Below are 16114 nucleotides of genomic sequence, written 5' to 3' on the forward strand. Positions count from 1 at the left end.
TCAAATGCACAGATATTGACCAAAATGTGCCTGAATGTTTTCTTAACATTCTTTAGGGTTAGAATCTGAAAGCTCTCCACTCCAAAAGAATTCAAATTTTTTTATGACATGATTTAATCCTAGATATCAAAATCCTAAGCATCATCTTAAATTATAAATGCTTTCAGGAAGAAGAAAAATCTAAAATAAACCCTTTGGCTTCGGGCCATGGTCTCTACCATCCGAGCAGGTGGAAGCACATGACTTTACCTTAGGTTCACTTGTGTCTTCTAAATAACAGTAGAATGAACACAGAACAAAAAACATAACAGAACCTGAAATAACTGATACTTGGCAAAACTACTTCAGAAAGAGGCATTCTTGTCAAGAGAGCAGATTCTACAGACCAGAGACCTATGAGCTCAATACTGATCCTGGACACACTATGAAATACAAATGGGCAATAAACCTGAAAACGATGAGAAACCATATTTCCACTGCTGACTAGAAAAGGCTGAAGAAAAATGTCAGGTACTACCGAGAACAATGTGGAGAAACTGAAACCTAACCTGTAACTGTGTAAGGTGACAACGCTGCATGCTCTAGGGAGGTCTGTGCACTCTACCTGCATTTTCACAAGCCTCCAAGAAGGTCTGGTATTTTTAACATGTCATACATGACCCTCTCAAACAGGGAGATTAACCACTTTGGTAAGGCGCTCACTGGCCGCGAAACCTTGCCCACAGCCAGCACTCATAGTCCACACGACAGTTTGTGCTGTGCATTGACGACGAACCCGTTTTGCTCTTGTGTGATGAGGAAAGCTTTAAAGCACCGAAAGCTTGTTTTACTTTACAGGCAGCTTTACTTGTAATGTAAATCAGAATAGATAACATATACATACATGTTTTTGTAACATTGTTTTTAAATGTTCACAATTTTATTTTGATAAATGAAAAATTAGGAAAGTCAAGTTTTGTTATTAACGCTCAAGTTGACACTCGGCTGTGCACCTTCATGTCACGGCTGTCGGCTAAAGTCGACATTCATCTGTGGCTGTCGACTATAGTCTACGCTGGGCTGTGCGCGTTCACCTGTGGTTATCGACTACAGCTGACGCTCGTACGGAAGTGGTTTTAAGTAACTTGCCCAAAGTTTCATAGCTTGTAAGGAGCAAAGCCAGAATTTGGACCAAAACTTGAGATTTTGACTCCAAAGTCTGAACTGTGAGCCATTAGAATCTGATGTCTTTCCAATCAAAAGTCTTTGACTCAATAACAGTAACGATGAACCAAGGTTGCAGACATTTATTGGGAGCTCACTATGTGGTAGGCTCTGTGCCAAGCATTTCATATGCGTCCACTTCTAGGCAATTTCCCCCCAGAAATATAAGATTTGCAATCCATAACTTAAATGAAAAGAAATAACCTAAATGCCTATCAATGTGGGATTGATTAAAGAAGATGACACCTCCAAATGCATTCTAGCCCATTTCTCTCTTTCTATACTCTTACTAATTACTCAACTGATCATGTTAATTGAAATGAAATTCATACGCAATGATTTGAAAATTTATTCTACTGACCCTGTCTTTCCCCCAGACATAGATAAAACTTTCCACCTGACTTCTTCCCATATGTACATACAACTTGTCACCTGCAAGTCTCATAGGTATCTAAAACTCAGCATGTCCCAAACTGACTCTTTGACTTGTTCTTCCCTACCTTCACCCTCTCAAAAAATGGCAAATGTATTCAAGCAAAAAACCCAGTAATCATCCTTGATCCGTCTCTTTCTTTCACCACCAGCCTCTACCCCTTCCCCACATACTATCAGCTACACCTTCTAATACAGTGTGAACCAAACACTACCCACCGTGCTCGTTGCTACCCCCTAAATTAAATGTACCAACTTCTCTTGCCTGAACTGCTATAAGAGCCTCAGGACTGATCCTCTTGTTTCCATTCTTGCTCCTCAACAATCCATTCTACACAAAGCTGCCAGAATAACCTTGCAAAACCATCTATCAGATCATGCCACTCACCAGTTTAAAACTGTCCAATGAATATGCATCATAAACACCCCTCTCTCACTCCCATGAGCCTGTCAGGCCCTGCATCCCCTTCCACACTCTTCACATACACATCTCTCCTTTGGTCACCAGTATCCAGTCCCTATAGTTTCATTCTATTCCTCATATGGACCAAGCTCAGTCCCCTCAGGGCCTTTGCACTTCTCGTTCCTACCATGGGGGGCCATCTCCCCCTGCTCTTTACATAGTGGGTCCTCCTCATGCTTGTGAGTTAGCACTCACTCCGTTGGAAAGGCCTCTTCTCATCACCCTAGAGATGGGACCATCATGCCCTGCCTGCCTTCCCCCAAATCCCACAACACAACCCACACAATGCTCACTTTTCATCTCAGTGGCCTATTCTGTTTCCCTCATGAGTATCTGGAGTTTTCTACGCACACACAATTCCTGTCTACTGTCTGTTCCTCCCCAACCAGAAGGTGAGCTCCACTAGAGCAACGACCTCATCCTCCTTCTTCAGCACTATACTCCCAGAAGCTAGAAAGACTGCCTGGCACACAAAAAAATGTATGGTAAATATTTGTTGGATGAATTGAATGAATGTATGAATTAATAAATTGAATATAGTGCATAATTATGCACGTGTAAGATGGTTAACATAAATTAGAATTTTTAAATCATATTATAAGAAAATATGTGCAATAAATACCACTGTAACCATGGTTTAAGATATTTGGAGATGTAGCCATAAATATATGTATACATATGCATAGAAATTAATTTAGAAGGATATACAACAAAATGTTATCTGGGGTTATCTCCAAGTGGTGAGAGTGAATTTTTTTTGGATTTTTATTAATATTCCCTGAACTTTCTTAATTTTTATAAAATAAGCATTTTTGCTTTGATAATTTTTAAATAGCTACTACTATTTTTTTAAAAATAACAATCCAATATAAAAACAAATAATGAATAAATAATTCACAAAATAAATAAAACAGCTAATCAATATTTTATTTCCTACTACTGAAATAAATATGGAACAAAATCATACAAACTTTAACAAAAGTCTTAATAACATTTATAATTCTTTTGACACAATAACCCAATTTTATGGAAAGAATGCGAAACTTACTGGAGAAGATGGAAAAAAAATGTTATGCCTAAATACATTTACTACAGCTTTAATTATGAGTTAGACAAGTTGAAAACAACATAAATGCTCAAATTATGGTTCATCCAGAGAATGAAATGCTACACAGCCATCAACACATAATAAAAAGCTTTTGGTAATATGAGCAAACACCTTATGTAACATTACACGAAAAGTGGGGGAATAAAACTGAATATTCAGTGTGACCTTAACCATATGAAAATAAGAAGTTGGGGAAAAGATGGGCAAGGAAATGTTATACATCATTGTTTAAAACTGGTGACTTCCAGCATGTCTGTAGATGTGTTTTGTTTGAACAATATGCTTAAACAAAACAAAAAAGCTTGAATTAGTTGCCAAAATCCCAAATTAGAGTATTTAAAAATCAAAATCCAGAAGCTCTGGGAATATTCATTCCACATCCCACAGGGCAACAATCAACTCTAGGTAAGAGCAGTCACCCCTTTAGAAGAACACGTGTTCTATAGTTTTTCATAGTTCTCACCTTTCCTTATTGGTCTCCCAAATTGAGACAAGTTTTAGTTACCATTTACCACCTAGATTGTCACTGTTGCTATCTCTTAGTAAAGAAGAAAGTGAAATATTTCTGATTGTCTCTATCAAAAGCATAAAGATAAAAGGCAGAATCACTTCAGCAACTTATGTGACCTCCACTGTCCCTGGAAGCAGCCTGAGTTTTTGATCCTAGCAGTACAGCCTGTGGAATGGATGAGTCTAGCACTCACAGCTTTGACTATTTGTAAATGAGCTGCAAAGTTCCAAAACACAGTCATCTGTAATTTTATTGAAGTTGGCCTTCGGGAAAGGATGAGCTGGCTAAGCCCTAAGTTTAGCCCAGGCCAACGTCAGCATGCCAACACAGCTTGGTTGCTCTCTACCTGCCTTTAGATACTTGGTGGACCTCATTAAGAGGTAAAGAGTGTTTCTTTATGAAAAATGATCCCCCACCCAATGAAAGAAAGCTAACTACTGGTTCCAGAAGGGGCTGGGGGAGTAAAGTGGTCCATGGAATACAATGGTATAAACAGAAAAAGGTGAGGCCAGGAGTAGTGGCTCACGCCTGTAATCCCAACACTTTGGGAAGTTGAGGTGGGAGGATCCCTTGAGGTAAGGCCTTGGCAACATGGTGAGACCCTTCTCTTTACAAAGTTTTTTAAAAAATCGCTGTAGTCGTAGTTACTTGGGAGGCTGAGGCAGGAGGACTGCTTGAGCCCAGGAGATCAAGAGGCTACAGTGAGCTATGATCATGCCACTGCACTCTAGCATGGGCCACAGAGAGACCTGTCTCTAAAATAAATAAATAAAATGTTGACTTTGATGTTGGTTCCAACCTGTGACATGACTAAACCTCCCATGAATTCTACAGAGTAACAGAAAACAATGATTCAAGAAATTGCTGTCTTTTATTTGGTTGTATGAGGGAAATAAAATGCAAGGCTAGTATTTGTCAAGAAGGTTCCCAGACATACCTTTCGTGACTACTGAGGATCAATTTATATCAAAATATTTACAACTGTTGCCAACTTTAAACAATTGTGCCTAGATAAAACTAATTACAAAATGACTAGAGTTTTGCATACTATCAAATTGAATCATTATTTAAACTATAGTCATGCCTGCTTAATGATGGTTCTGAAAAATGTGTCCTTAGGCAATTTTGTCACTGTGTGAACATTCTAGAGTGTACTTATACAAACCTAGATGGTATAGCCTATTACTCACCAAGGCTATATTATAGTCTATTGCTCCTAGGCTACAAACTTGTATAGCACGTTACTGTGCTGAATACTGTAGGCAACTGTAACACAATAGTATCTGTATATCTAAACATAGAAAAGGTACAGTAAAAATATGGTACTATAATCTTATGGGACTGCCATCATATATGCCATCTGTTGTTGACCAAAATGTCATTGTGCAGTACATGACTATACACCCTTTCTTGCCCTTGTCTCTCAGTAAGATCATGTACTGAAATTTCTCAAGTGGGATATCCACAAATTCCTTGAATCCTAGATTTATTAGGAGGAATGCATTCTGGGTAATTTTATAAAAGATCATCTCAAAAAGGCATAAGGTCATACTTAAGGTAATAAAAGATTATCATTCACAGAAAATACATAGTAGCAATTTTAAGTCTATAAGTCTAGAATATTCTCACGGTTGTATAAGTCATCTCTAAATCATCCATGAATGTCAACAACGTAAAATAACCTAGTCTGTTCCTCAAATACAGTTGTTTGTTGAATAAGCAGGAGGCAATGTCGGTATTCACTGAAAAGTAACATGACAATGAAATTCCTTGATAAAACTGAGGACTACTTGATATTTAACTGTGGTGACCACATATTTATTGGGCGGACCTCCTGGCCCTGAACTGCACTGGTCACTCCCCCTATGTCACTCAAGGGGTAAGGACATGTCTGTCTGGGACACTGCTACATATCTGATGCCTACCCAGTGCCAGGCACAGAAAAGGCACTCAATGGCCACCGAATGAATGAATCACGTTTCAATCTAATGCCTCTATAAAAGGAAAGCAAAATCAGACCCCGACTTTCAAAAATGTATTCAGGACTATTAAAGACAATAGAAAAAGAAATTTAAAAATGCCTTCAATTCAAAATAAAAGTTACTGCAATGGAAAGCATTTCAATTTTAAAGTACATAAAAATTCAACAAAATATTTTCCAGTGACCAGAAGCAACAAAATATTTTGTTAGAATGCCCTAAATGCTTTTCACAACAGTTTGATAATTTATAAAACAAAACTATTCTGCTTATAAATCCTGTATTGTTAGGGATTCAATACTGGCCTTAATCATCATATCAGATCAGTGAGGTCAAGGTAACATTTATTAAATACCACCTGCAGGCACCATGAACTGGGTATTATTATTCCCATTTTGCAGGTAAGGAAACACAGCACTTGCCCAAATTCACACCACCAATAAATGGGAAATGGGATCTGATCCTAGTTCCCTAACCACATGGCACACTTTATATGTTGGAAATTCAGGAAACTGAAAAGAGTAACTGTCAGCTATAATTTCAACACACAAAGATAATCTCCCCTAACATTTGACCTATAATCTTCCTGGCATTTTCCTACATAATATGTAGAAAATTATACGCACACACAAACCCTCCAAACAAACAAAAACTTAGATCAATTTACACATACTATTTTGTAATCTGCTTTTTCAGTTACTAATCTGTAGTATCTTTCTACATTAATAAAATACTCCCCTACATCACTGGTAATAAAGAAAGGGTATTCCATCACATGTATATATCACAATTCATTTAATCAATGCTATTACTGAGCATTTAAATTGTTTCTAGTGTATAACTACTATAAGCAAAGTTACAAAATCATTTTTGCAAATTAGAGGGTTTTTTCTTTTTGCATATACATTTTTGTGGTGGTCACCAGAATCTGGAAGTGAGTTTTTTCCTAACTTTATAAAGCCGACCTCTTGATTTTGATATACCCCAGTAAAAGGACTTTCCACTAAATTAAGAATCACTGTGGGAAGGAGAAAGGTACTGACAGGAGTATGGTGACACACGCACTATGTGGGCGAGAACCACTGCTTATAGATTGGTCTCTATACACATGCTTTATTGTTTTTCCTTAGTTTAAATTCCTAGCGGTGGAAATGCCTGACTAAGGGACAGGGCACATTTTTGAGGCTTTTGATGAGTAATACAAAATTGCCCTCCTGAAAAGTTATAAAAGTTGAAAAACACCCACCAGCAGCATTTGAAAGTGACAATTTCTAAAATCCTTCAGTTGGCTAGATTTGTTTTTCAACAATCAAATCCCTATATGGCAGTAAGCTTTAACCCTTTGCACTCGGATGTCGAGTGTAGATAATGTTAAGTGGATAATGAGAAAAAAGCGAGTGCAGAGTTAAAAATAGAAAAACTATTGATACAGCACATCTAGAAAAGCAGCCAACAAGTCAGACAACAAATGTTAGATGTTAAAGTACATGTTTTCAAATACAAAATATAAAACTTAATGACACTAGATAGCAGTAGACTGAACCTAAAAGTTAACGACTATAAACAACTGAAACTGGACTCTGAAAAGTGCCAAGTTAGTAAGTAAAATAAGTAAAACAATGCACCTTCACTTACCTATCTGGCTTAAGAGTTTGGGTTAAAATAGCAACATGTTCTATTCTTTAATAAGGAACTCAAGAAATTGCATATTCTTTCAAATATTATCAGTACTATCTTATACCTAAGCTGGGAATCTGAAGTTCTTAAAATTCTTTTAGACATTCATTTACTCAGCAAATACCTGAATGCCTATTATAGGCTGGGCACAGTTCTAAGGCAGAGACACAGTGGTAAACCCCACAAAGTTCCTGCCCTTGATGAGCTGCTGTTCTGAGGGGGGCTCAGAACCCTGCTGTTAAGAGTCAGCAAATCATGGTTACAAGGCCAGTGGGAAACTACCGGATTCTTAGGCAGACCCTCTGAGTCTCAGTTTCTTTATCTGTAAACTGAAGAAGTTACCAGATGATCTGAGGGTCCTTCTGGCTCTCTATCAAATTTTATACTTTCTTTGGTTTTGTTTGAATGCTTGTTTTTCTATTACTGACAAGAGCCTTGCATTTTAAGCTCTATACAGTTCTTCCACCAGATCAGACCCAGGCTCTCCCAAAACACCAATTTTACATCTACAGTAAAGTTTTGGTAAAGTCCAGTAAAGTCCAGGCACCTTCAAGGAATAAACATAGGCTAAAGTTTCAATTAAATGAAGACTTATGCTCCCAATTTTAAATACTTCTTTAGAGAATTTTCTACAATGTTATCATCTCTTTCACTTTTATCTTGCACTAAACACTAAGGCCTGAAACATGGAAACAGCTGGCACCCTGTCCCCGTGCAGCAGGTTAGGAGACCCACAGCCGTGCCATGCTTCGTGCCTTGGTGTTTACAGTGGCACTCGGATGCCCTCAGGGGCTGCAGCCTAAAGTCTTGGTGGTGGATTCTCAGATCTCTCTGACTTACATCCACTCCCAACTCAATAGGCACACACAATCCCGTTTGCAGTCTACAACTCAACAGGTACACACAATCCTGTTTGCAGTCTACAACTCACTGCCCCATTAGCATTTCTAACAGTAGAAATGGGAACCACTACTTCTGTCAACACTTGTTTTCCACCAGACGTCCCTGCCACCATTTCAACTGTCCTTGTATTCAAAGTCCCCTTGGAGAAACCTGCTTTCAGAAACAGTTAGAAGAAGGTATAGTAAGGGGCCTCGGTGTCTCTAGGCACTCTCTAAGGAAGAGCCACACACTTTCAGCAAGTAAAATCATCTCCTTGTGGCCTCTAAGGATACTGCCACTTAATAATATAGATCCATGTTCTCAACTGTAAGCATATACAGTGATTCCAATTCTTTCTCTATGCCTCATAAGCCAGAAGAATGAGTAAGAGCCAAAATGTTCTCACCACTGCACAAAACTACATGGCAAATTCACTCACCATAAGTCTTCCCTCAGCTTCCAACATGAAACCATAAAACAGGATCTAACAAACCCAAAGCTTTGCTTACTTGAGCAGCGCCAACAGCAACACCAATGTACTACCAGGAAGAACATACACGTCGGTCACTTTAGACAATGCAGGCCAAACTTGGAATCCCTGCACTTATAGTTCACAAAAGGAAATGGAAAGGAACTGATAAAAGTACTCAAAAGCATCTAAGCCTCTAAGTCTATCACAACCAGCATGTGCTTCTACTATTTGCCTGAAGTGCTTTTGCTGCAGGTATCGGGGCCAAAGGCCATAAGCAAGTTTACTTAAGACTGGGGTGCTAAAAGGAGTGCATCCTTTACATAGTTTGTGCAGCATGCACTGTACATACAAGAAAAAGTTGAAAGATAAAATTATCTCAAGTGGAAACAACTTAATATGTTCATGTATCAATCAATTAGAATAAGAAACTTAAAAGTTAAAAACCCGTATTCTGAAAGATCACTAAACTGATATCAAACAGGATCCCAAAAGTCATAGTCAAGTTTGGCAACAGATTCTTATTAGACATCTGTAACAATTACTTGGCATAAAACTCATTTCCCAAGCTTTCAATTAACATAAAGGAACATATATTTAGAATGACAAACAGATTAGAAGTTGAGAAGAGGAAATACCACAAGTTCCTAATACTCCCTACAACAATAGGGCATGCACACATTCCTCCTGTGGGAATAAAAAGTACCTGCATAAAGTACATATATTTTATATGGTCATTAGTCTGTCATCTGCCCAAAAGAATTAAAACATTCAAAATACAAAAAAGGCACCTTTGAAATCTTATACTTATGCAAATGTCTACTCCACTGAAATAAAAGATGAAAATGTTAAATCTCTCAGAAATCACTATAATTTACTGAAATAGGTTTTTTTAAGGTTCCACATCTGAAGTTTACAGACAAGCAATCAAGTATAACTGACTTACAGCAATAATTTGACAAAAGCAATAATTTGAGAGAGTGTGTTAACAGGATTACAGATTATATAATGCGAAGTGCCAGAGCCAACCTGGAAAACTCAGATAAAAGCCTCCTGAATCTAAGCATCTTGACCAAGATGAGGCAAGATTGTTTCTCATACTAATTACTTATTCAATAACTCTTCACAGCACCTATGTGACAGAGGCAGTGCCTGGTGCTATGGCTGCAATGGGGACAAGCAGATCCGTGGCACTTGCAGCCAACGGAGGAACTCCACCACCCACATCTCTTCTCTACTTCTATAAACATTTCTTGACCTACACAACACACAGGGCACCAGTGCCAGCCTCCTCTCTTTCCTGCCTGCTGCCTTCCCCAGGGTGAAGTCCGTGCATAGGATGAGTCATAGGAGAGTTGAGGGTCTTTGAGGGTCCTTGCCTCTAACACCCCTCCCCTTCACCATCAATTCCAGCAGCAGTGGTGGTCCTCCGTCCCTTAGGTGTGCAAGGCTCAGTCCCAGTTCAGGGCCCTGGCACTGGCCCTTCCCTCCACCTGAGCCACTCTTCCTCCACATCTCCAGGATCACAGGCTTCTTCCCCTCCTTCAACTCTCAGATCTCTCCACCCCAGAGAGGCCTCTCAGGCCACTCGGTCTAAAACAGCAGACCCCACCCTGTCCCTCTGTACCGCAGCAACCCTGTTTTAGTACTTTTGCAGTACTATCACTGTCTGATATTATCTCCTTTATTGCTGTTTTGCTTTTTATCCATCTCCCCCACTTAGATGTGAACTCATTACAGTAGGATCTGTCCGTCCTATGCACTGCTATATTTTAGTCCCTAGAAAGTTTCCTGAAATATTAACAGATGCACAATAAATGCCTATTTAAGAAGGACAAATATAGACAATATTAGCAGTTTTTATATCACAATGGCAGGAACCATATAAAGAAAAAACAGAATACCTTAAATGCTAAAATATTTGATGAATTTTTTTAAATTACAGATTTTTTTTAAAAAAAGATCATCATAGCTTACACTGGTCTTAAAATACAACTCTCAAAAATAAGCACAATGGAAATACTAAAGTTCAACACTGGCTAATGTTCATACTTTACGATGTATTAGGCTCAATGTCTAGCATTAGCATTACTTCTATAGTTTAATCTTTTTTGAAAGCATGCTGAGACTCCAATTTTTCATTAAAAAAAAGGAGCCAAATATTTTTAAAAGCATCCTTCCCCTTAAGAGTTGTTAACAGCCCTTTCACAAACTGTAAAGTCTGTAACTATATTATGCCAACATTAAAATATGCAATGCTGGTGATAATCTGTGGTAGGTGGGGATTTTAGCGTCTAATGGCAAACAAGTTTTATGAAACAAACTGCCCTCCTCTTCAATTTAATCAAAAATACTAGCCTTCTCGCCACATTCAAAATTATATAAACTCGTAGGAATTTTTCCTACATATTGTTCTTAAAAACTTCTATCTGTTCCCTTCTTTCTTTTGTTGAAACAAAGAGGTTAGCTGTTACTCAAGAAACATGACTTTACTTACTGACCATCACAGCTCACACTTCACAGCAAAGATGCCAAAGATCCTTGTGGATCACTGTGAAGTTATACTAATAAAAAAGCAAACGCTGTACACTGGGAAGAAGGCACATTTATTTCCTGGAATGTGATGTAAAGAAGCAAGTTACTACTGCCTTTGGGCCCTTGGGAATAACAGAAATCCACTTAAAAACCTCAAAAACTAATGCTTTATAACAATTTCATAGCAAAATATTAGAAACGACCTACATATATCCCAATAAAGAAGAGATTAAATAAATTATGGTTCATTCTTAATGGAGTACTCAGCAGCTGTTAGCGAATGAGGCAGGTCTCTTAGGGACTGATGGAGACTGCCATGATTTAGTACTCTTTGGGGAGAAAGCTGGTGCAGAACAGAGTATACAGTGGGTCCTCATCTGTGGAAAGACAAATAAAAACACATACAAAACGCTTACATGAGCACAAGCTATGTCTAGAAAGATGTACACAAGGAGCCAGTAGCCCTGGTTCCTGGGAACTGGGCGCTGCGGGACACGGTGGGAAAGGGTTAATGCTTTCTACTCTATACCATTTTGTATCCGCTGACTCTTCTGCAGTGTGAATGCACTGCCCATCCCCATCCCACAAATTAATACGATAAATTTAACATAAGAATAATTTATACAACTATTACTAACATATTCCTCAAGGATGACCATTCAGAAGCAAAAGTATTCAAAAATCCCGAAAGTTTTGTTCCCTTCCACAGCAGAGTCCCCGATTCTCATTTCCCAGAAGAGAATCCAAGTCTCTACTAATGAGAGAGCTGCACTTGTGATCTCACCTACGACAAAGCAAAGAAGCCTCAATTCTTGGAGAGGAAATAGCTGCTCGGTGCACCTTGAAAACATAGCTCATATTTAAATTGAGCTTGTATCTCCCTAATGATGTCTCCAGATGAAGTTTTCCCCTAGCTATAAAACACAAAGCATAAGAAACAAGTGAGAGGACAGTCTCATGTTTTTAAAAGCACAGACTACACTTAGGCTTCCTTTCCTCTGCCAGGCTTAGACAAGAAACCCTCCGATAACAGTGAAATAGATTTCAGATTTGTGGCAAAATAATCACTTAAGACGAGGGGCACGTGACATTTGCACTGGGAAAAAAAAAAAACGCTTTAATGTTTCATTTGTGGAGGAGGAAGATTTGCTCCTTGTTAGTATAAATTTCGGCACCATTTTTAGACCCCTGACTCAATGATACTAGTAACTCACATTAGTTTTACTCCAAGAAAATTAAAAACAAATCTAAAAATGAACACAAACAAATCGGAAGGCAAACGTTAAACTGAAACTCTTCTGGTGAAATACGTATCTCAAAAGAACACATAAAAAGAAATACAAAGAACTAATTTCCATATAACACCATTCATTAACAATACATGCTCTAAACATCTGACTACATTAAACACACGCATACAAAAAGGAACACAAAGATACCAACTGCAAATAAAAGACCTCATATATATTTGGTAGCGGAACGCGGGGCGCAGAATCCCACTATTCAAGCCCACAAGTAAATTCAGAACACCTGATGTGCAGTTTTGTGTTAGAACTCCTGATTCCAGCTTTGTGCTCTTAGACAACACATCAGTAACGGCATCTTTCACTCTGACGGTCTACACTTTAACCTTGGGTTTAATCAGTGCAGCGCCTTCGGGTGTAAGTACACAGAACACAAGTAAGTCGAACGCACTATAAAGACAGAAAGGACGAGGAACTGGCTTCAAGAGTTGTTCAGGCACAGGGGCACGAAATCACCCGGCAGGTCACATCTCCCAAGGAAATAACTTGATAGCTCCTTCCCATCCCCCAGGCAACCTCTGGCCACGGAACTCACTGCCCTCCGTGGGGCAGAAGTTCGCGGCCGGGGAGAGCCCCGGGCGCGCGCGGACCTCGGCGCCACCCGGAACAGCGCGACCCGGTCAGCCACTTCGGACCGGGCCGCCGGGCGCTCGCGGCGACGCGCCCACGGGACCCGCTCCAGGCTCCGCGCGGCTCCCACTCCCCGCGCCGCGCCCACCCGCCCCGGCACTCACGGGCCGCTCCCGCGCCGCTATCTCGCCATTCCCGGGCCCGCTCGGCCGCCGCCCCGGGGCTGCCCCGAGCCCGCAGCCGCCCGCCCGGGGGCTGGAGCCGCCAAGGAGGGGGCCGGGCACAGCCCGCCGCCGCCGCCGCCGCCGTCTCGCCTCCCGGGTCCCAGCCTGGGCTGCTCGCGGCGCCGCGGGCCAGGGCCGGTCCGCCGCTCTCCGCGGACCCCGCGAGCCGCCGCCTGAGCCGCCCAGAGGCAACGGTACCGGCCAGGGACACCGCCACCGCCGCGGCCGAGACGCTCCGGCGCGGACTGCGGCGCGCGGGGGCGGTGCCTGCACGCCACTCGGCGGGGGGCGCCGCGGCCCGGCCCCGCCCCCGGCCCCGCCCCGCGCCCGCGCCACGCGCGCCCCTGCCGGAAGCCGCCTGCGCGCCCCCGCCGCCCCCGGCCCGGCCACGCGCGCCGGCGCTCGCCCGCGGGGCCGCCCCGGGAGCCGCAGGATCGCGGCGGCGCGCGGGCCCGTCTCGCAAGGTCACGGAAGAGCGGAGCGGCCGAGCCGGTGCAAACCCCCAGGAAAGGCCGGCAGGGCGCGGCTCCCAGACGCTGTCACTGCGCACGGCAAACCTTGCATTGCGGAGACGAAGACGTGGGGCCGTGTGGTAGCCACCTCTGCAACTACAGTGCACGAGAAAGCCACCTTCTGCGCCTGGGGCTGGGGTGGGAAGGGGGGCTTGTTTAGATGTTAGGGTTTAGGAGTTACCTAAACCGCTCCCAAGGCCCAGGCGCTGCCGCCCAGGTCACCTTTCTCCTCGCTGGTGCAGGGCTCGCTCAGCCCCAAAGGGCACGCAGGGGTAGTCCGAGCATATCCTGGAGCCATCTAGTCTTGCCTCCAAGGCGTGGTGGGCTTATTTGTGCGGAGAAGAAACTCATCCCTTAATGGGGTGAGATTTTTTCCTCCGTGCATTGTTACCATTTCCGCAGTTTCACTTGGCCTCGGTTTTCTTCCAGAGTAATGCACCAAATGAAATTAGCTGGAGAGTGTTTGATGGCGCAGGATCATGGTTTGAAGATGTTTACGCTCTATGCCGGACGCGTTTGATGGTGTTCTCTTCGGCACAATTAATTTTGCAAAGTTCAGAAATGTGCCAGATAGAGCCCCTGGCACGCAGTCAGGGCTCTGCAGACACACCTTCAATAGGAAGCCGGCTTGTTTGTTTCATCTGTGATTAGTCTGAAGCAGTAGCGGCACCAAGGCCAACGTGTGTTTATAGAGAGAACTTTGGATGAAACCCCAAAGCAATTTATAAATTGGCAAAATGAGCATTATTTTCTAAAATAACTTTTCCCTGTTGATAATGTAACTCTAAAATGGGCAACAAAACACCTGAAAGTACACTGATTGAAACGTAGACAAAAATATGTGTTTCACTGCAAGACCTGGTCCCACTAATGGCCGGCTCCATCCATGCGCTTATTTTGAACGCTAAAACTAAACGCTTCCTGCTATCCCTATGACCTTGCTTGGAAAACCTGTTTCTGTTTGAAACTTTTATGTATTTAAGGTGTTTACCCCCATTCTCTTGATGGTTTGGGAAATGTATCACTATTCATATTGGAGAATCCTGTAACTATCTTTCCCATTAGGCACGTTACCTAAGACCCACAATACTTTAAGGGGCCCACAAAAAATATTCTAGTTTCTTTTGAAATCAGAAGGAAAAAATAAACATTTAGGTTTAAGAAAGTGTTTTAATATATATTAATATATTTGTACTAATGAATCTTAAAATATAATTTGTTAATGGAGTAAGACACCCAACAAAGGCAAAGGTGCCTATGGCCCAAGAAAAACATGATGTGGCCCTGTGTGGCCTGGGGTTGAAAAATTGCCTCCCATGAAAAAATGTTTCAGTTTTAAGCATATTACATAAAAGGTTGACTTCTGTGGCCTTGTTTTGTGTGTGTGTGTGTGTGTGTGTGTGTGCGCGCGTCAGAGAGAGAGAGAGAGTTTGGGTGGTCCTGTTAAAGAAAAACAAAAAAATATAGCATGCCCAGGCTGCTCCAGTACCACCCCACAGAAAGGGAAATGACGGAAGGAATGTCCAAGTGGAAAGAGACCGGGGTCTCAGCTGATTGTGGTTACAATATCTTACTTTTGCAAGTCGTACAAAAACATATGACCCCGTGAATGTACTGCTAGAAAAGATGCCTGGAATCTTAGCCTTTGTGTGCTTCACAGAAAACCTGCCTCTGATGTAGACTCATTTCACAGATAAGAAAGTTGGGAATTTGCCACAATGTTCCTTCTGAGGAACACCATATGGCCCACTCCATACAGAGGTTTGAAGAGTTGTGGCATACACACTTTTCCATGAGAAATAACAGATTTTATATTTCCATAACAAAGCAAGGCTTTAAAGATATGTTAGCAATATTTGGGTTATGAGCAGGCTATAACCCAATTTGGTGCACTTGACTGCTGTCTATGCTATCAAGAGTAAATTTTTCTTATCTATTAGCTGTTATGGATTCTTAAAGGGATTTCAGCTCAATTTCAAGTGCCTCAGATTGACACTATTTTTATTTATCTTGTTATAGACCAGTCTATATTGTAAATACTATTTTGTGAAATATTTTCCTTTTGCAATTTCATGAGTGTTGCAAAATATGTATCAGAACAAGAATTTGTTTTGTTTGATGCTTATATAATACAAAGAATCTTATATCTATAAATATTTGGCCAACACATAAAATAACAAAATAGAAAAGATCACATAATTATAAGTGAAAGTATAGGTTATGTAACAAGCTAAAATTGAATGGG

At 41.2% G+C, this 16114-nt stretch overlaps 1 protein-coding gene across 4 annotated transcripts in view; it reads right to left on the reverse strand.

Moving 5' to 3' along the window:
- The window catches only part of LIFR (LIF receptor subunit alpha), a 109924-nt gene that overhangs the window by 61015 nt on the left and 32795 nt on the right, over positions 1–16114 (reverse strand). The window contains exon 1 of one of the 4 annotated variants that reach the window (XM_076007976.1): positions 14051–14168. The exons of 2 other annotated variants lie outside the window; for them this stretch is intronic. The gene's annotated coding sequence lies outside the window, so the exon portion shown is untranslated. Of the gene's footprint in view, positions 1–13297; positions 13601–14050; positions 14169–16114 lie in introns of those variants that run through there. One more of the 4 variants, XM_012736477.2, reaches the window with a different exon arrangement.

The sequence above is a fragment of the Microcebus murinus genome, chromosome 11, assembly GCF_040939455.1.
Source record: "Microcebus murinus isolate Inina chromosome 11, M.murinus_Inina_mat1.0, whole genome shotgun sequence".
In the NCBI taxonomy this organism is placed as follows: domain Eukaryota; kingdom Metazoa; phylum Chordata; class Mammalia; order Primates; family Cheirogaleidae; genus Microcebus; species Microcebus murinus.